Below are 27,917 nucleotides of genomic sequence, written 5' to 3'. Positions count from 1 at the left end.
CTCATTGTTATCCAGTCACTCAGTCCTATTTGACTCTTTGTGACCCCATGGACTGCAGCATGACAGGCCTCTCTGTCCCTCATCATCTCCTGAAGTTTGCCCAAGCTCATGATCATTGCATGGGTAATGCCATCCAGCCATTTCATCCTCTGACATTCTCTTCTCCTACTGCCCTCAATCTTTCCCAGCATCAGGGACTTTTTCAGTGCGTCAGCTGGTGACCAGTTCATACCAGGTGACCAAATACTGGAGCCTCAGCTTCAGGATCAGTCCTTCCAATGAGTATTCAGGGTTGATTTCCCTTAAAATTAACTGGTTTGATCCTTGCGGTCCAAGAGGTTTGATCTCCTTGCTGGTTTGATCTCCCTGCTGACTTTCAGGAGTCTTCTCCAGCACCTCAGGCATCAAAGGCATGGATTCTTTGATGCTCTGCCTTCTTTACAGTCCAGCTATCACAGCCATATGTGACCAGTGGGAAGACTATAAAAGACCATAATGTCTCTGCTTTTCAACACACTGTCTAGGTTTGTCATAGCTTTCCTCCCAAGAAGCAATCGTTTTCTGATTTCGTGGTTGCAGTCACCTTCCACAGTGATTTTAGAGCCCAAGAACACAAAATCTGTCACTACTTCCATCTTTTCCCCTTCTATTTGCCATGAAGTAATGGAGCCAGATGCCATGATCTTAGTTTTTTTTAGTATTTAGTTTTAAGCCTGTTCTTTCACTCTCCTCCTTCGTCCTCATCCAGAGGCTCTTTATTTCCTCTTCACTGTCTTCCATTAGAGTAGTATCACCCACATACTTTATTGGTGTTTCTCCAGCCTATCTTGATTCCAGCTTGTAACTCATCCAGCACCGTGTTTCTTATGATGTGCTCAGTGTATAGTTTAAATAAATAGCGTGACAGGAGGCAGCCTTTTTGTATTCGTTTCTCAATCCTGAACCAATCAGTTGTTCCATACAGGGTTCTAACTGTTGCTTCTTGACCCAAATATAGGTTTCTAAGGAGACAGGTATTTCAAATCCTGAGAGATGATGCTGTTACAGTGCTGCACTCAATATGCCAGCAAATTTGGAAAACTCAGCTGTGGCCACAGGACTGGAAAAGGTCAGTTTTCATTCCAATCCCAAAGAAAGGCAATGCCAAAGAATGCTCAAACTACTGCACAATTGCACTCATCTCACATGCTAGCAAAGCAATGCTCAAAATTCCCCAAGCCAGGCTTCAGCAAAACATGAGTTGTGAACTTCCAGATGTTCAAGCTGGTTTTAGAAAAGGCAGAGGAACCAGAGATCAAATTACCAACATTTGCTGGATCATCGAAAAAGCAAGAGAGTTCCAGAAAAACATCTACTCTTGCTTTATTGACTACGCCAAAGCCTTTGACTGTATGGATCACAACAAACTGTGGAAAATTCTTCAAGAAATCGGAATACCAGACCACCTGACTTGCCTCCTGAGAAATCTGTATGCAGGTCAAGAAGCAACAGTTAGAACTGGACATGGAACAACAGACTGGTCCCAAATGGGGAAAGGAGAACGTCAAGGCTGTATATTGTCACCCTGCTTATTTAACTTATATGCAGAGTACATCATGAGAAATGCTGGGCTGGAGGAAGCACAAGCTGGAATCCAGATTGCTGGGAGAACTGTAAATAACCTCAGATTTGCAGATGACACCACACTTATGGCAAAATGTGAAGAAGAACCAAAGAGCCTTTTGATGAAAGTGAAAGAGGACAGTGAAAAAGTTGGCTTAAGCTCAGCATTCAGAAAACTAAGATCATGGCATCCGGTCCCATCACTTCATGGCAAATAGATGGAGAAATAGTGGAAACAGTGTCTGACTTTATTTTTTTTGGTCTCCAAAATCACTGCAGATGGTGACTGCAGGCATGAAATTAAAAGACATTTACTCCTTGGAAGGAAAGTTATGACCAACCTAGACAGCATATTAAAAAGCAGAGACATTACTTTGCCAACAAAGGTCCATCTAGTCAAGGCTATGGATTTTCCAGTAGTCATGTATGGATGTGAGAGTTGGACTATAAAGAAAGCTGAGCACAGAAGAATTGATGTTTTTGAACTGTGGTGTTGGAGAAGATTCTTGAGAGTCCCTTGGACTGCAAGGAGATCCAACTAGTCCATCGTAAAGGCAAACAATCCTGGGTGTTCACTGGAAGGACTGATGTTGAAGTTGAAACTCCAATACTTTGGCCACCTGATGAGAAGAGCTGATTCATTTGAAAAGACCCTGATGCTGGGAAAGATTGAGGGCAGGAGGAGAAGGGGATGACAGAGGATGAGATGGTTGGATGGCATCACCAACTCAATGGACATGAGTTTGAGTAAACTCCGGGAGTTGGTGGTGGACAGGGAGGCCTGTCGTGCTGTGGTTCATGGGGTCGCAAAGAGTCAGATGAATGACTGAACTGAACTGAACTGAAGGAGACAGGTAAGATGGTCAGGTATTTCCATATTTTTAAGAGTTTTTCACAGTTTGTTATGAACCACACAGTGAAAGATTTTAGCGTAGTCAATGAAACAGAAGTAGATGTTTTTCTGGAATTCCCTTGTTTTCTCTATGATCCAGTGAATATTGGCAATTTGATCTCTTGTTCCTCTGCCTTTTCTAAACCTAGCTTGGACATCTGGAAATTCTTGGTTTGCATAATGCTGAAGCCTAGGATGAAAGATTTTAAGCATGACGTTACTAGCATGGGAGATGAGTGCAATTGTCTGAGGGTTAGAACATTCTTTAGTACTACCCTTCGTGGGAATTGGGGTGAGAATTTACCTTTTCCAGTCCTGATAGCATCATCCTTTAGGGCTTTGAATAGCTCTACTGGAATTCCATCGCATCCACTAGCTTTATTAAGAGCAGTGCTTCCTAAGGCCCACTTGACTTCACACTCCAGAATGTCTAGCTCTGAGTGATTGACCACACTTTCATAGTTATCCAATTCTTTAAGGTCTTTTTTGTACAGTTTTTCCATGTATTCTTTCCATCTCTTCTTGATCTCTTCAGCATCTACTAGATCTCTATTGTTTCTGTCCTTTATTATGCCCATCTTTGAGTGAAATGTTCCCTTGATAATTCCAATTTTCCTGAAGAGACCTCTAATCTTTCCCCTTCCGTTGTTTTACTCTATTTTTGTGCACTGTTCATTGAAGAAGGCCTTCTTGTCTCTCCTTGCTATTCTTTAGAACACTGCATTTAGTTAGATGTACCTTTTCCTTCTCCCTTGTTTTTTGGTTCTCTTCTTCCTTCAGCTTCCCTCATAGCTTCCCCCATAGCTCAGTTGGTAAAGAATCCGCCTGCAATACAGGAGACCTGGGTTTGATCCCTGGGTTGGAAAGATCCCCTGGAGAAGGGAATGGCTACCCACTCCAGTATTCAGGCTTGAAGAATTCCATGGACTGTATAATTCATGGGGTCACAAAGAGTTGGACATGACTGAGTGACTTTCACGTTCCTTCTCCCTTGCTTTTTTGTTCTTTTCTTCCTTCAGCTACTTGTAAAGCCTCCTCAGATAACAACTTTGCCTGCTTGCTTTTCTTTTTCTTTGGGATTGTTTTGTTCACTGCCTCCTGTACAATATTGCAGACCTCTGTCCATAGTTCTCCAGGCACACTGTTTATTAGATCTAATCCCTTGAATCAATTTGTCACCTCCACTGCATATTCATAGGGGATATGATTTAAGTCATACCTGGTTGGCCTACTCTCTTTAGTTTAACCCTGAATTTTGCTATAAGAAGCTGATGATCTCAGCCACAGTCAGCTCCGGGTCTTATTTTTTCTGAATGTATGCAGCTTCTCCATCTTTGGCTACAAAAAATGTAATCAATCAGTATTGACCATTTGGTGATGACTATTCGTGAAGTCATCTTTTGTGTTGCTGAAAAAGGGTGTTTGCTATGACCAGTGCATTCTCTTGGCAGAAGTCAGTTTGTCTTTGCCCTGATTCATTTTGTTCTCCAAGGCCAAATTTGCCTGTTACTCCAGGTATCTCTTGACTCCCCACTTTTGCATTCCAGTTCCCTATGATGAAAATGACAACTTTTTTTTTTTTGGTGTTAGTTCTAGGAGGTCTCCTAGGTCATCATAGAACTGATCAACTTCAGCTTCTTCAGCATCGGTGGCAGGGGCACAGATTTGAATCACTGTGATGTTGAAGGGCTTGCCTTGGAAACAAACAGACCATTCTGTCATTTTTGAGGCTGCACCCAAGTACTGTGTTTTGGACTCTTTTGTTGATTATGAGGGCTACTCCATTTCTTCTATGGAATTCTTGATCACAGTAGTAGATATAATGGTCATCTGGATTAAATTCACCCATTCCTCTCCATTTTAGTTTACCATATCTCATATGGCTCACTAATAAGACTTCCAAATCATTTTTAACAGAAATTGTTGTCAAGGTAAGCCCCCTACTCCTTTTTCTAATTCTGTATGCACCATTGTCATTTATTCAATTTTTTATTTAAATCCACATGCATAATCTTACAGTTAACTCATAAAAATTTGTCTTTTTTATATTTTGCTTACCCCTTCAGCTTGTCAATATCTTCAGTCATACTAGTAATTTTGTCTTCCATATTAAAATGGCCACAGAATTTCTACACAGGAGTGTCTTTAAGGATGAAAGGAGCATGAATCTACTTGGAATTTAGTTTTTAAAAGAGCATTTGCTGAACATATTAGACAAGACTAAGTAAACTTCTAATGGAAGCCAATAAAATGTGGAGAACAGGTTTTCCAATTCATCTCTTGTCTTTATTTATCAAATATTTGATATTCTTCTCAGCTTCATCCTATCAGCAAATTTGAAAATCACCCATTAATATTTTCAAGCACACTAGCAACAGAATGTTGTACAGAACAGGTTTAAAGACAGAAATGTTATAAACTTTCTATCAGATTAATATTGATGAATTCATCAGAAATATTTTGATATAGTTGCTTAACTTGTTATGATACTAATTTTACTCCCAAGCAGTCTTTTTGTCTCCTCAATTTAAGCTCTCATGACACAAAGGAAAAAGTCAAAATAAAATAATACAATTCCAAGATCTTCTAGTAAAATAGCGCTGACAAAGAAAGAATTAGATTAACATGTCTTGTTTTTAGTAAATCCAGCTATCCATTCATTGGCTCACCTATAGTTTTGCCTGTGCTTTTATGTTAATTTCTAGAATTTAACTTTGGGTTTAATAAAGGTAAATGGAACGCCCCACGATAGCAGGGAGTCATAACCGCCTTGTGTCCTGAGAGCCCTGCACAGTGCCTAGCATCCAGTAGACACTCAATAAATGATGCTTAGCTGGTTAGTTGGTTGGTTGGTTGGCTGAAAATGAGTGAATGGCTCTGTGGTTCAGAGAATTCACTTGTCCCATTTTTTAAAAAATCAAAATGGCATTTATGTGTCTAGCCTTCTGTTCCCCACACAATTTCTCAAGATCTCTGCTCCAGATGTCCAGGAAGTAATGTGAAGTTACAGGCAGGATCAGCCTTGAATAGACCCTGAGGTGATTATGGCAAAGTACTATCCTTCCCAAGAAGTGAATATGTCTATAGTTCTCATACCCTATGATGCTATAGTAAATTTTGTTCCTTGAGTATATAAAAGAGATTTGACCTCTAGCTCTTTGTTCTAACATTGAGCACATATAGATTGGACTGTTTGTTAGCATATACCTGACTACCCTTGTGACCAATTTTTATCTGGAACTGAGGCCTGGCACTAATTCCTAAGCTTTAGCTACTGAACTCTTCTCTTTATTGCCAGCCAGAGATTGGATCTTGCTTCTGACACTCCTGTTACTGATCTGTTACAACAAGATGAACAATATGACCTACCAGTTACACACTATTGCCATGCCCTATCTACCATTTCAAAGGACCTGTTAACATCACTAGAGTCTTGGTTAGAATTAAAATGTGTTATCTTCTCTTATATTTAGGGGCCTTGTATGTCTGTCTAACTTCACTGTGAATAGGAGTAACTCTTCTGCAAGTTCTTAGGTATTTTGCTTTGTTTCCTTAATTCCCATTCAGCCAATCTGAACCCTAGAGGGTTCCTAGAATGTCCCATGGTCAAAGAAACAATGACATTTGAAGTATAGCCATCTAGATTAAGGACACAGTATCATTTAGATATATAGGTTTTCTTAATCTCTTTGTCTCTTTGGATCTGTTTTCTCTATGTAACTTCAGTTCTGTCATATTTAGTTGAATATTAGTTTCCTTGACAAGTGACACAGAAGTAAAAACAATTGAGAAGCTCTGAAAGCTTTCTTTTTTTCCTTTTCTTCCAATATTATACCATCAGTCTTTAACAATTAAATTAAACCTCAGTATTTTGTGTTTTAATCTGGTTGACACTATTATTATAGGTCTGGTCCACTCTCTTTTAATCACCACAATTAAATATCCTCTTCTAAATCTTTTTTACATGTCTTTTTAATTCATTTATTCAAAAAATATCTCTGGTATCCTTCAATTTGCCAGCTCCTTTCTAAGTGCCAATGATATGTTCATGAACAAAACAAAGGGCAAAGATCTGGGTTTTGTTGACTACATCCTGATATGAGGAGAAAGAAAATCAGCAAACAAATATAAATATAATGTCAGGTGGTAAAAGTGTTATAATAAAAAAAATAAGATGGTGCAAGAGCATTAATCAATAGGGTGATGATTTGAGCAGAGTGGAAGGGAAGAACCAAGCTGTAAGATATCTGCATGGAGAGTTTCATAGGTAGAAGGAATAATTAGGGCAAAGCCTTGAGGTGGAACTATGTTTGGCTTTGTTCACCACAATGAATGAAAGTAGTCTGGCAGGTGAAATAAAATGACACTAAAAAACAGAAAATAAATACAGGAAAAAATAAAAAGAAAAGTAGACAGATGGACAGATTGAAAACAAATAGCAAGATGGAAGATGTAAATCAACCACATCAATAATTACATTAAATACATATGGTCTAAGCCAATTAAAAATCAGAGATTATCAGTCTGGTTAAAAAATCAAGACAACTATGTGCTATGTAGAAAAAAACAGACTTCTACAAGAATCTTAAATAAAGATTCAGAGAGATCAAAAGCAATAGAATAGCAAAAGATATGTCATGTAATCACTAACCATAAGAAACCAAGTATGGCTTTACTAGTATCGGGCAAAAGAGACTTCAAGACAAGAAGCATTACCAGATATAAAGAGGAACATTTTATAACATTAAAAATGTAAATTCACCTGAAAGACATAAAAATCATTTTTATTGTGGGAGAATATACATAAGATTTACCATTTAACCACTTTCAGGTGTACAGTTCATGACATTAAATACATTCACAGTGTTGTCCAACCTTGGGCACCATTCATCTCCAGAACATCATCATCTTTCCAGATAAAAACTCTATACCCATTAAACAATAACTTCCCATTTCCCCTTGCCCCAACCCCTTCACTACCACCATTCTATTTTATATCTCTATAAACTTGACTACTTTAAGTACCTTATACAAGCGGAATCATATGATATTTGTCCTTCTGTGTCTGGCTTATTTCACTTTGCACATCTTCAGAGTCCATTCGTGTTGTGAAACGTGTCAAAATGTCCTTCCTTTTTAAGACTAAGCATTATTTCATTGCATGTATACACCATATTTCGTTTATCCATTCATCTGTCAAGGGACATTTTGGTTGTTTTCACTTTTAGGCTATTGTGAATAATGCTGCTACAAAAATGATCTTACAAATATCTGTTCAATTCCCTGCTTTCAATTCTTTTGGGCATATACCCAGAAATGGAATTGCTGGAGGATATAGAAATTCTGTTTATTTTTTAAGGGACCAGCCATACTGTCATCTACAGTGGCTGCACCATTTTACATTTCCATCAGCAGTACACAAGAGTCCCAATTTCTCCACATCTTCATCAATACTTGTTATTTTCTGTTCTTTTTTAAATATGTAATAACTATCATAATGGATGTAAAGTATCTCATTGTGGTTTTAATAACATTCTCTAAAGATTAGTGATATAGAACAGATTTAATCCTTGTTGGTCATCTGTATGTCTTCTTTTTTTTGTTTTTTTTTTTTGTATGTCTTCTTTTGGAAATGTCTATTTAGTTCCTTTGCCCATTTTTTTTTAAAATTGGGATTGTTCTTTTTTTATTGTTGAGTTGTAGGAGTGCTTTATATAATCTATATTAATCCTTTATTAGGTATATAATTTGCAAATATCTTCTCTTATTCCATTGGTTTTTACTCTTTCGAGGTCCTTCAATGCACATATAATAATCTTAGTGAACTTCAAAATATAGCAAGAAAAAACTGACTGCATTAAAAGGATAAACTAAAATCTATAATCACAGTTGATTCCTTTGACATTCCTCTCTCAGAAACTGATGGAAACACTAGAAAAAATATCTGTCAAGACAAAGATTTGAATAACAAAGTTGACCTAATTGACATTTATTTTTAATTTTAGTAACACATTTCTAAATAACCCATGGACCAAGAATAAATCAGTTTTAATTTAATTGAATACCAATAAAAATACAACATATTAAAATTTGTGCAACTAAAGCAGTGCTTAATTAGGAAATTTATGCATTTAAACACATATGTTAGGAAGGAAAAAATGTGTAAAAATAGTGATATAAATTTCTACATTAAGAATCTAGAAAAAGAAGAGCAAATGAAAACCAAAGTAAGTAGGGGGAATAAAATAAAAATATTGGGGCAGAAAACAAATAAATAGAAAACAAACATCAGGGAAAGTTAACAAAACCAAAAGACAGTTGTTTGAGAAGAATAAAAATAATGATAAACGTCTAGTGGGCAGGACAAGAGATCAAGACAGGAAGTATATTTCTGGCTTAGATACAGAGAGTTACAAGACACTATCACCCTCACCATAATAACCAAGACAAGGCAGATCAGATAAGCTATAAAATAAAGGTTTATAAGACCAATGAAATACTGAGCACACAAAGAACCACAAGTAACCCAAACACCAGAAATTGAGGAGCCATATTATGTAGAAAGGAAAAACCTCCAGATGTTCTCATCCAAGGCAGAAATATGAAAAAGCTACCACAAGAAGTATTAGGATACAAAGTAATAAATAAAAGCAATTGTATTTTTGTATCCTATCATCAAAAACTTAGAAAATAAGTTTTCCACTTAAAAAGCATCCAAAATGTATAATACTTTTGAATACATCTAACAAAAAACTCAAGACTTGTATATTGACATTCAAATCATTCTGTGAAATACTAAAGAATTCTTAACGTAAATGGATAGAGATAAACCATATTCAAAGATTAGAAGACTCAATAATGCTAAGATGTTAATTTTACACAAATTAGTATAGCGTCAATGTAACCAATAAAAATTCTAGAAGAATTTTGTAAAAAATTAACAAATATGTCATAAAATTATATCATTCTATAAATGACTTAAAATAGCCAAACATTTTTTAAAAGCACAATAAAACTATATTGATAACACTATTTGACTTCAAGACTTTAATATAAAGCTACCATGATTATGTGGTATAAATTTAGTGTTAGTGTAATGATAGAAAAAATAATCTGTGTAAAGAAAAAAGTGAGGGTGTATATGTGATCAAAGATATTTTTGACTAAAGTATAATAACATGACAGTTCAATGAGGAAAGGAAAATATTTTCAACAAACAGAACTGAAACAACAGGACATCCTTATGGAAAAGCAAATAAACTTCATCCCAATCTCACTCAATATACAAAAACTAATTTGAGATGTAAACTAAATGTAAACACTAAACTTGTAAAACTTGGCGAAGAAAAGATAAAGAATATTTTAATCACCTGTGATATATAAAGATTTCTTAAATAAGGTACCAAAAATCATTAACCATAAAAGAAAATATTGAGTAGACATCATCAATATTGAAGACTCGTCCTTGACAAAATATACCATTTAAGCAAATAAAAAGGCAGATCAGTGGACTGCAAGGAACTCCTATAGTGTATATAGCGAACAAAGGATTTGTATACAGAGTATAAAAGAAACTACTACAATCAACAATAAAAAGAAAAGTGACCCGATTTTTTCAAATAGGCAAAAGACTGAACAGACAATTTACAAAAAAGATACACAAATGGCCAATAAGTACACAAAAAGTGCTCATCAGAGAAATGCAAATTTAAACCAGAATGTGGTACCATCTCACACACACTTTTTTTAAATGGCTTAAATTAAAATACTGACAAAATCATATGTTGATGAGAATGTGTAGCAACTGGAGCTCTCATATACTGCTGGCAGGAGTATAAAAATGCTACAACCACTTTCAAAACTAGCAGTTTCTTATACAGTGAAATATACATTTACTCTGATTACCTAGTGGTTCCTATTCTAGATATTTACCTGGTAGAAATAATGACATATGCCAAGACAAACACTTGTACAAGAACGTTTGTAGGGACCTTATTCATATTAGCCAAAAAATGGAAACATGAAAAATCTCAATAAGAGAATACAGTAAAAACAAAAAGCAGCCATGGTATTTTCATACCATGGGTTAATATTCAGCAGTAACAAAAAAGAATGGATTATTGATACAAGCAACAGTTGGATAAATTTCAAATGTCATGTTGAGCCAAAAAAAGCTGAACACATATTTTATTATTTCATGAAATCCAGAACAGACAGAACAAATATGGGTATGAAAAATCAGAATGGTGATTGCTTTTGGGTTGGGGAATATTCAGATATATATATATATATATCTCAATAAGAAAAAAAGTGAGAGTTAGAAAGAGGGAGAGAGAGAAATAAAGAGGATGAGAAACAGAATAGGAAAAGAGAATTTGAGATACCAAGTAGGAATAACTCTTTTGGGAAGTTCTGCTATAAGGAGACTCAGAAAAAAGAAGGAAAAGGAAGGGAATATGGGGTCTAAGTAATGTTGCTTTTATGAAGTCGAGTGATATTTCAGCACTTTTGTACCATGATTCAGAAAAGAAGGAGTACATGAAAATGCAGGGAAAGAAGACCCAAACATAAAAGTGGCATTCTTAAGAAGGTGAGATGAGGTGGATTCAGCATTAAATGCAGGGGCTCTTCAGACAGGTTTATGAGCACTCATCCTGATCTCTTTAAACACCTCAAATTAAAAGAGATAGTGCATTTAAAATGTTTAATACAGTGCTGGCAGATACTCAACTGCCAAACACACACACACAAACACACACACATACACACACACAAGCTACTATCACTCCTCTTTTTTCTTTTGGATGATTTCACAATTTACGCATCTTCCAGCATGCAAATAAAGAAAAGTTTGTCACTAAGGAATGATAATGAATTTGGGTTAAGGGATTGTCACAAAGGGTTTTCAAAAGACAAGCACTGCACAAAGAGGAATTGTAAAAAACTTCTTGGTCCAGTGCAGGTTCAAGAGCTGAATTAAGGTTACAGCAGAATAACTGGTAATCACCCTTTTCTCATTTTGAACAGATTGTAAACTCCAACTCTTCCGTTAATGTTACAAATATCCTAAACTGGCTGTGATTTCTGTAAGCCTCACTGGTTTAGAATTAATATCACTATAGCTTCATTCTCACCACTTAGGACTATCTCACACACACATATACACACACACACACGCACGCACAGCCTGTGTTCAACATTCACAAATACCCACAGCTTGAGATTAATAGTCAGGAATTAGGAGGGCAGAAACCTTCGATAAAAGCCACATGTGAAGGCCAAAGTAGATTTTTAATACTGGGGACAACAAGCATTAACTAATTTTTCCTACTGGAGTGCACTCTCCTTTAGTCTCTATTCCTGTTCCTAATTGTTCCTGCAGGTAGTAGGTTAACACGGAACATACTTAGAGAAGGAAGCAATTGAATATGTCATAGACACTGAAAGAAAGGGCTCAATAAAAGAGCAGCATGTGCTCTAATCTGGCCTTTTACAACATCCACTATCAAAGAGCTTTGGAGGTTTAAGGGGATTAGATACCATAACCCATCTGTCAGGTCATTATGTAAGGAAATGCTCCTGCTGTTTTCAAGGGAAGATGCCCTACTGTATATTATTACCATTAAGCATTTACAGAGTACTGTAGGCATGCGAAACACTTTCAAGGCATTTTTATTTGTTGTTCCTCACAAAATGCTGTCAACTCCAAGAATTACAAACAAATGACGAAACAGATTCAGAAAGATGATGGCAAAAGTCCCGATCACCCAGGGAGTAGCAGGAGCTGCAAGGGGAACTTGGAGCCATGAGAAAAGGCAATACCTCCTGTCTCCCTCTACCTGAAATTATGCCAATGGGTTTATTTTTTTTTATTTTTTGCTTGCCTGTTTCCTTTTTTAAGCCAAGACCTTTTCTCCTGTGTTTTCCTGCAATCTTATGCATTATTTCATAACAAATACTTACAGGTTATTTTCGGTAGACATAGGATGTATCTTAACAACAGCTGTACATCAATGATTGACATTGTTCCATATGGGAGGAGAAGCAGAATGCATTCAAGCATGAGCATGTGTAAAGATGGCCTGATATATCATAGCTATCATTTACAAAACTGGAGATCCCAAATCTAAGGCATAATGAGGCAAAAATGAAATACTACATGTCCATTCATCCATATTGCTCATAATTTACTAGAAAAAAATTTAGTTTTCCAGTAAACCTTAAGGAAGCCACTTAGTATACACGGAAAAAATATAAAGATGCCTGCTGGAAATAGCAAAGCTATCTAATATGGGCTTCCTAGAGAGCTGCAACATGTCACAATAATGTGGGTGCAGTTACCTGACTATGTTTGTTTTTCTGAGATTCTCCTCTGCTTTTTAAAACAGAATTATGGGAGTCATTTTTGTGAATTTTGCAATTGAAAGATTGCAGTTTTTCTTTGAAAAGGAATTAATTCCTACTTAAAGAAATGAATAGTATTTATATATTTAGATCTTAATGCTATAAAATATATTCCTCAATTGTGCCAAATTTTAAAGATAACTGATCAAACTGGAAGACAATTGAAACTGCTTTGTATCTTCTAAAAGTTATGTCTTCCCCGCATTGAGAAGTGGGGGGATCATATATTCTTTGTCATGAGCTAGTAAAAGTGATTACCAATATTCCCTTAGCTATTATCTACTGAGCACCTATCATGTGCCAGACACAATCCCTTACCTAAGGAGTTCACAGCCTGATCAAAGAGATAAGATATATTCATATATAACTTTACTGCATGGTAAAAAGTGATGGTTCCAACTGTGAATTATCAGTAAACTATTCTAGAGCTTGAGGGAAGGTAAAGCTTCATGGGATTATCATCCCATTCACTGGGGGAGGCAAGAGGAGGAGGGATGTGGGTAAGCTTTACATGATAAATTTCAATTGAGATCGTCCTCCAAGGATGGGCAGACAGAGAAGTAGGATACGGGACATTCCAGAAGAAGGTAATGAGACAGAGAAGGTAAAGAGACAGAGAAGGGACTTGTAGTGGAGCACTAACAGTAGCTGGTAGATGTTCAGAGTAACTAGGTGGATAGACAGGATTGGAGCTACTAGTAAAAGGAAGTAGGAGAGAAGGCAAAGGCAGACCAATCAGTGCCATTGTTCACAAATTTGGTTAGTCTTCAGTTTTAAGAAATTCTAACTGAGGTGGCCCAGGGTACAGCCTTTGAATCTATAGCTATAATAATCCACAGGTGACCTGATACACAACCAAGTTGGGAGCCACTACTTTCAATGTCCTCTCATTCAGTTTGTCTCCTCTTTTCATACCCATCCTCATTGTCCACTTCATGTCCTTGTTACTTCTCACCTAGATGACAGCGATACCTTCTGCCTTACTTTCTTGTTATTGCTGGAATCATGTTCCTAAATTGTATGTATACTCCTCACCACCGTACTTAAAACCACTGATGACTCCCTGCTGCCTATTAAACAAAAGACATGGTATGTACTTCGTTAGCCAAAAGCAGACCTCTAACCCACCTTTTATTTGCTTCCAACACAAACATGCACACACACACACACACTCCCCCCACACATACCCACACATACACACATACCCACCCACACATCCTCCCAACATGTCCTAAAGGCCATTCAGCCTCTGTTGCCATGTCCTGTGCTCCCCTTCTCTCCTGGAAGACATACTAATATCATTTTGTTCCTGGGAATCTGTTCGAAAGGAATAATGTAAAATGGTAAACTGTCTCTCTTTAGCCCCATCTCTGTCTTCCCATGGCCCTCTCTGGCTCCAGCTGTAAGGAACTACTGGCAGTTCTCATTGTCTTTTGTGAATGGTCTCCCTCTACTTGATGCTTTCCTGCTGGCTGGTTTTCCCCCTTCCTTTTCACGTCTCTGTATTTCATCCTTAAAGACAAATTCTGATGCCCCTCCCCTGGTGAGTCTTCTCCATTCTGCTAAGTAGGTTGCTCATCCCCTCACCAGACTTCATAGCAGCTGGACTGTGTCTCTACTACCACACTCACCACATTGCATTGCAATGATTTACTCACAAGTCCATCACTCTCTCAACCATTAGGGCCCAGAGAACTAGTAGTATTTCTTTCTAGCTAGGTGCTTCATCAGAGGCCTTCCTACATTTGTGAATAAATCAATAAATGGTTCAATTCAGAAGCAGTAAAATCTTAAACCAGAGGAGTTTTGAGGGCCGTTGCATAGGTAGATTTATAGGCTTGTTGCCTGTTAAACAGGAATGATGAAGCTGTGAAAGGTGTCAAAGACAAGGTCAAGCCTAGGTGATGGTGAGGATGATCCTCAAAAGAAATTAGAAAACATAGGATGAGCAAGAAAGTAAAAGAAAAATGTTAATGAATTCAGGCTGGGGCTTGAAGAAAACAAGGAGGATAGTCAGTGTTCCATGCATAGATGCGCTAGACATGCATGTGAGCTGCTGTGTCCCTCTCTGTCCACGTGAGCTGAGGAATCTGTCTCTCCACGCTCTGCCTGGGATCCTCCGTCTTTTGACTCTCACATTTGGGATGTAGTGTGGGTTGCTATTAGTCATTTTATGACTACATAAGAATCAATAGATGTGTAACCAGTCTATTGAAAGGGTTGAACATAATGAGTACAAACAGGAAGCAGCTGTATTTTTCCTCCTACCACTGCCTTTCAACATGTCAGATTCCCCTCTCCCATACCTGAATGACTTTTCAGGCAGCTCAGGTAACTTTCCAGTAATTTTCAGTATAAAAAAAAAAAAATCAGTCCAATTTCAGTAACTATGACTCACTTCCAGATAATAAAAGGTTCTGTTAAATGTGAAACTTTAATCTCACATCTCATTCAAAACTTCTCTTCTCTTCCCAGCATGATCAGACCCAACCTGAGTTCAGGATCCTATAATAGAAAACCTGGACATGATCTGTTCTTCTCCTTTCTTACCATCTACTGTGGCTTTTCTAGAATTAGAGCAGGGAGAGAGATGTCCAGAAAAAGGGACAAAATATTGTTATTTAGGCAATGATGCTTAAAGTTCTGTACTGGCTGTCTCTAATGCTTTATATCCTCCTATCTGTATATTCACATGTTAGCTTTTTTGCTGAGGTCATTTGTGGGTGCTTCAGATACCCAGGCTGATATGGGCACTCTCCACTTAATTTCTTATGATTCTCACACACACACACACACACACGTCCCATATAAGCACCTGGATCCTGATTACATGGAGAACCTGCTCTATGAAAAATACTTATTTGTGTAACACCGACTGATGGGAGCAGAGGCCTGCCTTAATGCTGCCACTTCTTCCATCACAGGTGGCTCTGTAAGCCCCACAAAGTCTTGATGAACCATCACTCAATAATGAATAGTCTTTTTTGTCTCTGGAAGATCAGTATTGTTATAACATGAGAAGAGAGAGAGAAGAGAAACAAACAGTCAGTCCTCAGCTTTTAAATTTTAAAGATTTGTGAAACTGATAGCAGAAATCAAATTGTGAATGCTAAAGCTCTTCCTTGCAAGAACCAGACTTTTTTTTTTTTTTTTTGCAAGAAAGAGACTTTTTTTTTTAATTCAAAACTATGGTTTGGGGAATTGGGTAAGAAATAAAAAGGCAAAGCACTGGAAGAACTTGGGACATAAAGTTTATGCCATAAACACTAATTAGAAAGACCAAAAGTGAGTCAGGTTACTGCACTCCAGAGGAGATAAAGATTCAGGGGGCTGGAAGAGGAAAGACAATAACGAAAGAGGATGTGACTAAGGGAAGAGGTCCCTGAGGCTCAAGACAGAGACCTGAGCCTAGAGGAAGAATAAAATGCACTCTGAAATTGCTCAGCCTTTGCCAGAGCAAAAGGTATATGTTATCAGCACCATGAGGTGAAGCCGCTCAGTCGTGTCCGACTCTGCAACCCCATCAACTGTAGCATACCAGGCTCCTCAGTCCATGGGATTTTCCAGGCAAGAATACCAGAGTGGGTTGCCATTTCCTTTGAGGCATAGAAAACAGTCTCTTGTCCCATGTCCATTCTAAGAGCATCCAGTGGACCACTACACGTCATTGATGCTAAGAAATTCTATTGGCTGCTCTTTTATTACATCCAGGAATTTACTATTCACTGTAGTCTGCTTATCACCTGATTATCATGCCTATCTGTTCAGCCCTATCTGAATCATCCTTTATGGACAATCCACCTCCTCCCACTGATGCTCCGGAAGCTCAGGTCACTTGAAAGTCTCCAACAGAGTGCACTGGAGTCAGTGTGGTGATATGACAGTAGCAGGAGAGGCTACCTGCCCCCAACTTCTGTACATGGGTTGTATTGGATGTTACTCTCACCCAATGCCCTTAGTAGCCCCCATGCCAAAACACCATCGTTATCATTGCTTCTCTTAGGATAAGGTGTAAATATCAAAGTTTACCTAGGGGAAAAACACAACAACATCAACAATAAAATCTGACAACCTAAAAAAAGCAGAATACTGCAAGGTAAGTTTCCATCTTACCACTGGTTGTCACACTAGCTATTGTGACAACTTTCACAACTAAATTATGTGGGGAAATGGGCTTTCCTGGATAGTGGGCCTTCAAACTACTTTCTCCCAAGGTCTCAAATATGAAGAGTAGTATAGCAAGACTATTTTATTATTTTCTAAAAACTCTAAGTATGTCAGATAAGTTTCTTATCAAAAACTTGATAAGAGAAGAAGGAGGATATGCAGAGATGGTATAACTATGAGAAATTCTAAAGTCAAATCAACACAGGTATTTAAAGAGGCTCTATATGGAATTCAGTAATACCCAGGTTTCAAAATTAAATACCTAAAATTTATCAGGTCATAAAGTGTTCATAGTACATTCCACATTTCTCTAGATATTCACAGGTAAATATCTCATTTCACTTAGAAATTTTTTCGGGATCTTTTGAAATCTGTTTGTATTGACCATTTCAGAATCTATCAGTATTGACCTCAACAATTATAAGTCACAAATCCTTCCATTGCTTTCCATATCAATAAGCTAAAGCATAATGAAAAAACCTTCAGTATTCAACAAATCTCTTACAGCTCTTGGATGAGTAACTACAGTTTATATATTCTATTCATACCTATAGTTGCAAAGTACCTTTGTAGGCTACAGGGTGAGATATTGCTCAATAAAAATTTGTTTTCTTCTCTTTTTTTTAACATTTTAACAAACATTTACTAAGACCTTACTTTGGTGTGCTAGGAATTGAAGACACAAAGATAAACGAGAAAAAGCCTTGCCTTTAGGGAGTTCATAATCTGTTTTATTTAGTGTATTTATATAGTGTTCTCTTCTTTTTTTCTGTTCAATTTATCTAGATAAATGGGGTGTGCCTATTAAACTTTGCATTCATACTTGCATTGCTGTGTTTGCAGTGAAATCTGATTCTCCTTCCCTCTCTTGTTGGCTGTCCACATGAATGTCAGAGGTCTATTTCTTTTCCTGGTCCTCTCCCTCCTTTCACCTCAAACTTCTTTATATTTCTTCTCCTTTACTTAATGAGTAAAGTGAAAGTATATTTTATTTTATTTTTGTTAGATTTGTTAGATTTTTGTGTTCCCTAATCTCAAATCATAATTTTTACACTTAAAATGCCTCTTTACTACTTAGGTAGCCCTTAGGTAGGGAGGCTTCCCTGGTAGCTCAGCTGGTGAAGAATCCACCTGCAATGCAGGAGACCTGGGTTCTATCCCTTGGTCAGAAAGTTCCCCTGGAGAAGATATATGCTACTCACTCCAGTACTCTTGGGCTTCCCTGGTGGCTCGGGTGGTAAAGAATCTGCCTGCAATGTGGGAGACCTGGGTTCGATCCCTGGGTTGGGAAGATCCCCTGGAAAAGAGAAAGGCTACCTACTCCAGCATTCTGGCCTAGAGAACTCCATGGACAGAGGAACCTGGCAGGCTACAGTCCATGCACTTGCAAAGAGTCAGACACAACTGAGCAACTAAGCACAGCACGGCACAGCCCTTAGGTAAATTTCTCCCTATACAAGTCAGTAGAACTCAACAGACAAGCAGGTTTTCTACCCTCTGAGTTAACAACTTTGAGGTTGCTTTCATATCTAGATGCTTGGATTATATCCCCAAATAATTTCTTATGAAATATAATGATAATAATAAAAACTCATAAATAATAGAGGATGATTACATTCATTTCTCATTTCTACCCATTGTCTGATAACGAATTTCTCACTCTATGATTTTCATTAGACTTGACCTCATTTCTTTTATGTTCTTAGTATGTGGGCCAGAATAAAGGTATTTAATTTGAAAGCAGTAAGAAATGCCTGTAAAAGAAATCAGGAAATGTACAGATTTTGAGCAAGAAGAAAAATACTGTCATACCTAGAAAATAACATAAGAACAAACCTGGCTCAATCACCATTTCACTATATTTCATGCCTTTACATAATTAACTGCCACATACAAAATGAGATCAAGTTTACATGTACATTAATTACACCCTATCTTGTGAAACTCCAAATTTCAAAAAATTAGCTTATGCACCTTATTCATTCTTATTTGGGGACTCTTTATTATGAAGGCTTACCCTAGTCTTAGGTCCAGAGTACTGAGTGAATATATTATCAACTGGTTTCTCTTGAAAACTTCGCCTCCTCCGATCCACTTTATGCACTCCGGGCCACAGCTGTAAACTGCTGCAGCTCCTTGTCTCTCTAACACTGCACAACAAGCATGTCTGGCTTCTCTCTGTGGGGACCTTCGATCCTTTGTTCTGACAGCTGCCTTCTCTCTATGTTGTGTGATGGGAGAAGTTTGAAAGCTCTTTGGTCACATGTCTGCGTTTGGATTTTAAAGTGAAAATGGATTGTACCACTTCACCACAGCCTAGTGCATCTGTGTAGCTCCAGTTCTCTCGGTTCTCCTTGCGCAACAGTCCTTACTGGCTTCATGCTCAACTCACACCATGGGACTAAAATGATTCAATTCATTTGAAATATTTGGAATGTATACTCTATACCACACAATCAGATAGGTATTTAGAGATACAAAATGAAAAGACAGGAACCTTATTTTTTAATTAATTGTCACACAATTTACTAAGAGTGTAGAGGTTTTGACTTTAGAAATGTAAATAAGCCTTAACATAAAGGATGAAGGCAGTTAGTAATGAGGACGTTAGGGGCAGGTGGAGATTTTGACATATTTCAAGTAAAGGGAATAGAATTTTACAAAAGGAAAAGCAAGGAGATAACCAGCAGAGCCTCTTCCAAGAATTGCATGAAACAAATGCTACAGATAAACAAAGAGGCTCAGAGAAGCTTAAGATAAAAAGAGGCTTAAAAACTCTTGTAAAAGGCTTAAGATGACAGAACAAGTATTAGATTTAGAATTAATACTCAAGTCTATCAGACTCCAGAGCCCATGCTCTCCACATTATTGCCCCAAACAGAATGAAATTCACTATCCATATTACACGTATGTAGCAACAGGATATGCCTTCTTAATTCTTAATTCCTTGAAGGTATTGTACTTCCCATAATATAGTCAATCTAATTTAAACTAGCTTCCTTTCCAGCCACTCTATTGAAATAGCACTTGTGAAGGTCAGAGGCAGCCTCATATTCACCAATTCACCTCTCTTTTCATCTCACTCCCCATTGTCTATGCAACTTTCATCTCCTTGAAACAATTTCTCCTCTTGGCGCCTATGACCCTTCCTACTCCTGGTTTTCCTTAGACCTCAGTGGCTTCTCTTTTTCAGTCTCCCTTGCTATCTTCTTATCTCATGCACTACCTCTAATGCAGGGGTATTCAGGTTATGAGTCTTTTTACTCTCTATCTGCCTTCATTTCCAAAGTGAATTTATTTCAACGCCATGGTTTTAAATATCTCCAACTTTGACCACCAAAATGACAGAGAAGTGGCCCACAGAGTAGACTCTGAGTCAGAACTTCCTGGATTGTAATCCTAGATCCACTGACTAAACTAAGCTGGATTATCTTCAGTTAGTTGCTTAACCTTTTTTGCCTCAGTTCTCTCATTTGAAAATGGATAGGAAAATAGTAGCTATTTTTATATACAACAATCTTCCTAATAATTCCACTTGAATATCAAATCTCACATGTTAAAAATAAATTCTATATTCCCCAGTCCCCTACAAACCTTTCCTCTTCATGTCAGTAAATGTCAATAAACCATACACTCAGGTGTTCAAGTCAAAAAAATCTAAAACCATCCTTGATTCTTTCCCTTTACTGACTCCCAACACCAGCAAGTCTTACTGCTTTACCTCCCAAATATTTTAGATTTCTCCTGTTTTCTACATCTTCATCTTCATCTTCTCTTTCATCCTAATGAAAGCTACTAACATTAGCAGCCTCCCAAATGTCCTTCCTATGTTCACTCTTTACATCCTACAATGTCATCTACAAAGCAGTAAGAATGATCTTTCTTCAGAGGTATACTAGCACCTCACTTTTCTGCTTAAAAGCATCCAGTGGCTTTTCATGGAACTTAATGATAAATATCCAATAATAAATATCCAGCCTCCATGGGCTATAGAGGCCCATGTGACTAGTTCCTTTTTCTCCATTCTCATCTGCACTGCCCTCCCTGACTTGTCACGGGCCAATCCCTGCCTCTTGTCACAGCCTTTCTCTGTTCATTAAGCACACCTTCTACTTTTCAAGGACTTTGACTTTGGTAGGCTCTCCTTCCACTGGCAGAGATATTTTACCTTGAATCTCCAGTACTTATCAAACTGCCTGGAACATAGTGTGTGTTCTATTAATAGCTTTTTGATTGATTGATTGATTAATGGGTCTGCAAGTCAAAATTTTATTCTTTTAATTTGTATTTTAAATTCTTTAGGGGAATTTTCTATATAAAGAACTCTGAAGTAAAATATTTTTAAATGTGCGGAATAATTCCTAAGCTACAACTTTAAAATAGGGATTTTGCAGTTATAAGTATGTATATATGTGTATGTACATATATACATGATCTAGGGATGTTTTATGTGTATGTTTTAAAAAGTAAGTGACTCACTGAATACACGAAATTTGTTATACTCTGAGGTAACTGTGGTTAGTATAGAGTTAGTACCAGAATGTTAAGTATAATTACTGTTTTTCCAAAATTAAGTATGAAAGGACAAGAGCAGTACCAGACCTCAAGGGCACAGTGACACAGGGCAATGCCTCCTTGTGGCATTAACATTCCTAACACATGCCTGTCAACAGTCCCAAGAGCAAGCTACAGAAAGCATGCAAATATTTACATAGAATTCATAAAATCCACAAGCTTCTTCCTACAAAGACTTCTAAAAGTAAGTCTTATATAAATAAATGCTTTGGGTATATTTTTTTTTTCCTGAATTTTCCTAAATTTAAAATCACATGAAAATAACTTTCCTTAAAGCATAGAACTGATGCATTTATTTGTAGCCATGACCTTTTTTTTTTTTCTGCTTCTGCCCTCACCCTGGTAAATGCCCCCCCAGAGGTTGACAGTATCTAAAGATCCATAAAACATGAATTTAATAAGTATAATAAATCATTTGTCACTGACATTTTTAAGATTTGGCCTTATCGAATTTTAACTGATAGGTTTTGCAGGTCCTCCTGCTGTTATATGGAAGCAATATAAGTTTAATATTTAGTTACTGCAACCTAAAGACACTGTCTTACTCAAGTATGAAAACCTTAAAAGGAAATAGTGTCCCTAAAATATTTAAGGCAAGACTTTAAGCCACAAAATCCAGCAAAATTTCCAATTTAAGTTAATCACAATTAATTCTTTGAAAGTTCCACTTTTTGGTCAAGTGTCAGTTGTTTGTATTCAGAGTTGTCATTCCATTTAATAGTACTAAAATCTCCCTGAGGAAAATTTCCAGATATACCAGTTCTCTTAAAGTCATATATTACACACCTTAATTATTTTCAAGCAGTATAAATATTAAAAATCCACCATTCACACATGTAAAACTCTTACAGTTTTACTTAGTGTCATTAAATCAGATGGAGCAAATGCATCCTGTTGAAAATTATTTCTGATGGGACAAACAATGTCAATATTCAGAAACTCAAACATGGACGGTAAATGAAATCATAATGAAGAAACATATTGTGCATAGAAAATATCTGAAGCCTAAATATGATCTCTATAAAACTCATCAACTGCCATAACCCTAACTAATCACTGGACCTCATCCATCATGTTTAGAGGCAGATAAAGTAATAGATTTCTAAGTAAAGCACGGATAGGATTCTACCACTTACAATGTAAAATGGCCACTTAATGTATTTTTGTAAAATGTGCTTATGTTGCTCTCTCTTGGCGAAAAAGTGGTACTGTTCAAATTGTTTGCCACTGATTTTTTAAAACTTTTTAGAAAGGTTTTCTTGTTAAGAGAAACAGTTTGTTTTGAAACAGCATTTTCAGTACCATTTGCACAAATTGAAGTGCTAATTGCTAACCTTAGAACAGCTAGGACTACTTTAAATAATTCTGAGTTTCTAAATTGACATGAATTAAAAGCCAGTTGGAGCACATAAACATTTTCATTTATGGACTCCTAGGAAATTTCACTTTGTAATAAACAGAGTACCAAAGAAAATGAATAGGAGGGTACTAACTACTTAAGAAATTGTACTTTGAAAATCTGATTTACTGAAAGGTGAAAGTATTTGCTAGCTCCTAAGTGCTCTATCCATTTACATATTTGCAGAAACAAATTATGACCCATTTGAAAAGAAAACTTACTGTATAAGCACAAGTAGTAGCAAAAAGTCCAATTGATTGGTATAAAAACAAACACACAAAAAAACTGTGATTACCAGTTTTAAAATCAGAGCCAGTGGTCTGCTGGAGCCAACTATTGTTATTGTTGTTTAGTTGCTAAGTTGTGTCTGACACTTTTGTGACCCCATGGATATTAATTAGCCTGCCTGGCTCTTCTGTCCATGGGATTTTCCCGGCAAGAACACTGGAGTGAGTTGCCATTTCCTTCTCCAAGGTATCTTCCCAACCCAAGGATCAAACTCATGTCTCCTGCATTGCAGGTGGATTCTTTACCACTGAGTCACCAGGGAAGCCCCAGAGCCAACTATTACCAACTTGCAAAAGTTAACTGTGAATGTAATGTCACAATTTCATGTTCACTGATATAATTTTGATATTAGAAATCTGTCACATGGAAGTATTTCCACTACAGAAACTGGCAAACACTATAAATGAGGGTTCCATTTTCCTATGTGTGTATTTACCAGCATATCACTAGAATTGCTGAAGAGCATGTCAAAACAATCTTTTCCATTGGTCAGTGACAGCTGATATATAATTGACACAAAACAAAAATTTCCCTAATTGCAATGAGTATAAACAATGAATAAGGACCCTGTCAGGGTAAGTCTACCTACTGCTGCTGCTGCTGCTGCTAAGTCGCTTCAGTCGTGTTCGACTCTGTGTGACCCTATAGATGGCAGCCCACCAGGTTCCCCCGTCCCTGGGATTCTCCAGGCAAGAATAATGGAATGGGTTGCCATTTCCTTCTCCAATGCATGAAAGTGAAAAGTGAAAGTGAAGTTGCTCAGTCATGTCCAACTCCCAGGGAGCCTACCAGGAGCCTACCAGGCTCCTCCATCCATGGGATTTTCCAGCCAAGAGTACTGGAGTGGGGTACCATTGCCTTCTCTGAGTCTACCTCCTAGACACTGTAAAAGTGAAAATAATGCTAAATTAAATTATAGAACCTTGGAATAACCAAGAATCTTTTCTTCTCTCTTTAATTCACTTGTAACTTAAGCAACATATAGCATTTTATTATCAGAATAGAAACTTCACAATTACCATTTCCACTCTTCCAAATCAAGAGTCTTTTCAGAGAGGCACTCTAGTCATATTTTAACCTGCATTAGTCAAATAGAGCTCAGTAACCTTTGGGAAATTTAACTTACCAAAATACCACACTCTACCAAAGTGAAAGAACATTTTATGTGCTTTTGTATTTTAAATATGAAACTGAAGAAAGTAGATGTTCAATCATTTAAATGAAGACATCAAAGATACAGGCAAAAGTTTGTTTGACAAAGACTTGAAAATGGTGTTCCATCAGCCAAGCCCCTCATGTGCTGATTGGGTTCCTCATCTTTGGAAGGCAAGACTCGGGGACTTTTGAGAGCTTTCCTTTCCCTTAGAAGACATACCCATAAGTTTAGAGAAATAACCTCAAGAACTGTTAATGGTATTTAAAACCTTAGAGCAGGACCTTCAGTCTATAAAGTTGTTGTTGTTTTATTGTTTAGTTTCTAAGTTGTGCTGGACTCTCTGTGACCCCATGGACAGTAGTCTGCCAGGCTCTTCTATCCATGGGATTTCCCAGGTAAAAATACTGGAGTGGGTTGCCATTTCCTTCTCCAGGAGATCTTCCCAACCCAGGGATCGAACCTGAGACCCCTGCAATGGCAGGCAGATTCTTTACCACTGAGCCACCAGAGAAGCCCATCTATGAGATAAGAAAACTTAACTTCTGAAATAGTCTTCTGCAGCTCACAGATGTCTAAGGCAATGCAAGGAACTCACAGTGCAGGGTCTGGTAGCCTGTACCTGCATTGGGTACAGCTCACTGTGTAGGGAGGATTATCAAGTGGAAGTTTGATTGATTATTATAATTCCAGTTATGCCTCTGCCCCCAGCATCTGTTTGAAGATGTTATACCTCACGGTGACTATTTTATTGAAAAGAATATAATATTAATTAATTAATGATTACATATAAATAATGAAGAGACTAATTGAGCAATAGTTCAGTTAAGTAGCTCTAACAATGTCACTAAGAATGACAGCAGAGCTATGGAATTGATAAATAGTACCAGAAACTGACGGCAGAAACACTGTCTTTTAAATTAATCTTTCCATGTATTTTCTCATAATGAAAACCAATAACAAAAGCATATTTTAGATGAAAAGATTTTAGAGAAGATATAACCATTAAAGCAGCAAGAGTTGTCTCTCTATCATTTAAACTTCAGAATAGAGTATCTAGTGATATAAGATTGCTGCTAATATTATTGACAGAAGAACAGGAAGATCATCATATCAGTAACACAGAAAGAAAGAATTATCACACTGAAAAGAACAATCAATGGGAATGCAATTTTCACTGTTACAAGTCATTAGGTTGAAGATATATGAGAATCAGCTTTAAATACAACATATAATCAGAATTTATTTTGGAACCATACAATAAAAATAACTTTTGAAACTGCATCAAATCAATAAGGTATTTACTTAATAAAACAAACAGCTGACCTCAAAACAGCTATTTTGAAGGTAATCTATCATAAGCAATGAAAATAAGACTTTATCTCTCTCTTTGATGACTTCAGAAATACACACATCAATCTTCATAAACATCCTATCAACACTATCATTATTATCCCCATTTTACAGATAAGGAAAATGAGAAACACTGTGTTAAGGAACTTACTCAAAGTCAGGCCATTAGGAGATGGTAGAATTGGGATTCAAATACTGACAGTTTCACTCCTGAGTCCTGCCTCTTGGCAACTGCATTACATACCTCTCATCATTTGGACTAAAATGAAACTGTAGAAAATCCAGGAATCCTTTCTGAAGAAAAATTTTATGTTTTCCTCTTCCTACTATATACTCCTATTTGTAATCTAAATATTAAACATCAATTCTGCTTTCTTTTAAGCAAATTACTTATTGTACCTGGATGCCTCTAAGGGCAATTCCATCTGGGAACCAGAGCTAAGCCCTCACATTATAGAGATCTTCCATGCTAACAAAAATAGAATGCATTTCATAGAGTTCCTTACATATCTTTCTGTTATTTATCCTTATTACATTTCATTATAATGATTTGCTTGGATGACTTTTTCCTGTACTGGAATTGCAGCTCATGAAAAGTTAGTATGCTGTCTTATTAATCATTTGTTTCTCTGGTATCTAGCATAGCTCCTGACATACAGCTGATACTTGATAGCTGTTTGTCAAAATGGAATTATATGTCACAGCCAATGAAAGCAGGCTTGAAAGGAACAACTTCAGCCTGCATATTAAACACACAATCATTTTTACACTAAATTTTTCACAACAATGAAGAAAATGTAGATAATCCCTTGATTTCTCTCCTTCATTCCTCATATAAAATAGGTCCAAAAGTCTGAAAGATTCCCCTCAGAAATTCTCTCGACTCTGGATCCACACACCTCAGCTGAGGCCCTGGTCCTAACTCCAGTCACAGTCATAACTACTTTCCACCAAGCCCAGTCTTCCTCCTTCCACCAGGCCACCAGTTGGCTAACTCCACAAATCGCAGACCCCGTCTTCTTACTACTTGATTTTTTTTTAATGCCCATTGTCTCCACTGTGTAAAGGGTAAAATCCAAACTCTTAAGTGCAGCATCTAAGGATTTTGCAATTTGGCCTCAACTTACTTCTCTTTGGGCTTTCCTGATGACACAGGCAATAAAGAATCTGTCTTCAACGCAGGAGACCTGAGTTTGATCCCTGGGTTGAGAAGATCCCCTGGAGAAGGGAATGGCATCCCACTCAAGTTATTCTTGCCTGGAGAATCCCATGGACAGAGAAGCCTGGCAGGCTACATAGTAATGGAGTCACAAAGGGTCAAATATGACTGAGCAACTAACACACACACACACACACACACACACACACACACACACACACACACACACCCCTTTCTTCATTCACTCAATACCCCAACACACATTGAGCTACACTGAATTTCTCAGCTCTTTGAGTCTGGCCCTCTCACCTCTGATGCTACCTGTGTCTGGAACCCTCTTTTTGGCTGTTGAAATCCTGCTCATATGTCAAGATCTAACTCCACTGCTCCCTTGGTACACTGTTCCCAGTTCTCCCACACAGGATGCACGTAGTTTTGCTATTCTCGCACACACAAAACCCTCGCATCTTCCTTGTACCACATGTCTGCATTAGTGCTGCCTCGCAGAGACTTGTGCATCTCCCTACCTGGAATGTGAGCTCTGTATACCCCAGAGCTCCATTCAGCGGCCCTTGGCCAGTAGTAGGCCTAGTACTGTTTGTGGTGCAAACAGTATTCATCAAGCTCTGTTGAGCAAAACCAAGAGCAGCCCATGGTGGTGGTGGGTTAGTCACTAAGTCTTGTCCGACTCTTGGCATCCCGTGGACTGTAGCCTGCCAGCCTCCTCAGTCCATGGGATTCTTCAGGCAATACTGGAGTGGGTTGTCATTTCCTTCTCCAAGAGCAGCCCATATAAAGCCTTTATTTATTATGATTTTTCTCTACATCTGTTTCAGAGAAGGCATGTGCATGGTAATTCTGTGATGTTTATACTTAGCATTTCAAAAAAACAAATACTTAAGTCTGTTCCTTACAGAAAACTCAG

At 37.4% G+C, this 27,917-nt stretch overlaps 1 protein-coding gene and 1 long non-coding RNA gene across 2 annotated transcripts in view; one reads left to right on the top strand and one right to left on the bottom strand.

Moving 5' to 3' along the window:
* TTLL7 (tubulin tyrosine ligase like 7) overlaps positions 1–27,917 on the bottom strand; it is a 201,875-nt gene that overhangs the window by 13,200 nt on the left and 160,758 nt on the right. The gene's annotated exons all lie outside the window — the stretch shown is intronic.
* On the top strand, positions 65–4,768 carry LOC145506161 (uncharacterized). Its single transcript, XR_014053584.1, has 3 exons — positions 65–123; positions 998–2,456; positions 4,561–4,768. It is a non-coding gene; the product is annotated as an uncharacterized LOC145506161 (long non-coding RNA).

Source organism: Giraffa tippelskirchi, chromosome 5, assembly GCF_054371585.1.
Source record: "Giraffa tippelskirchi isolate mGirTip1 chromosome 5, T2T-mGirTip1v1.2.pri, whole genome shotgun sequence".
NCBI lineage: Eukaryota > Metazoa > Chordata > Mammalia > Artiodactyla > Giraffidae > Giraffa > Giraffa tippelskirchi.
This window is presented reverse-complemented; position numbering and strand designations above follow the sequence as displayed.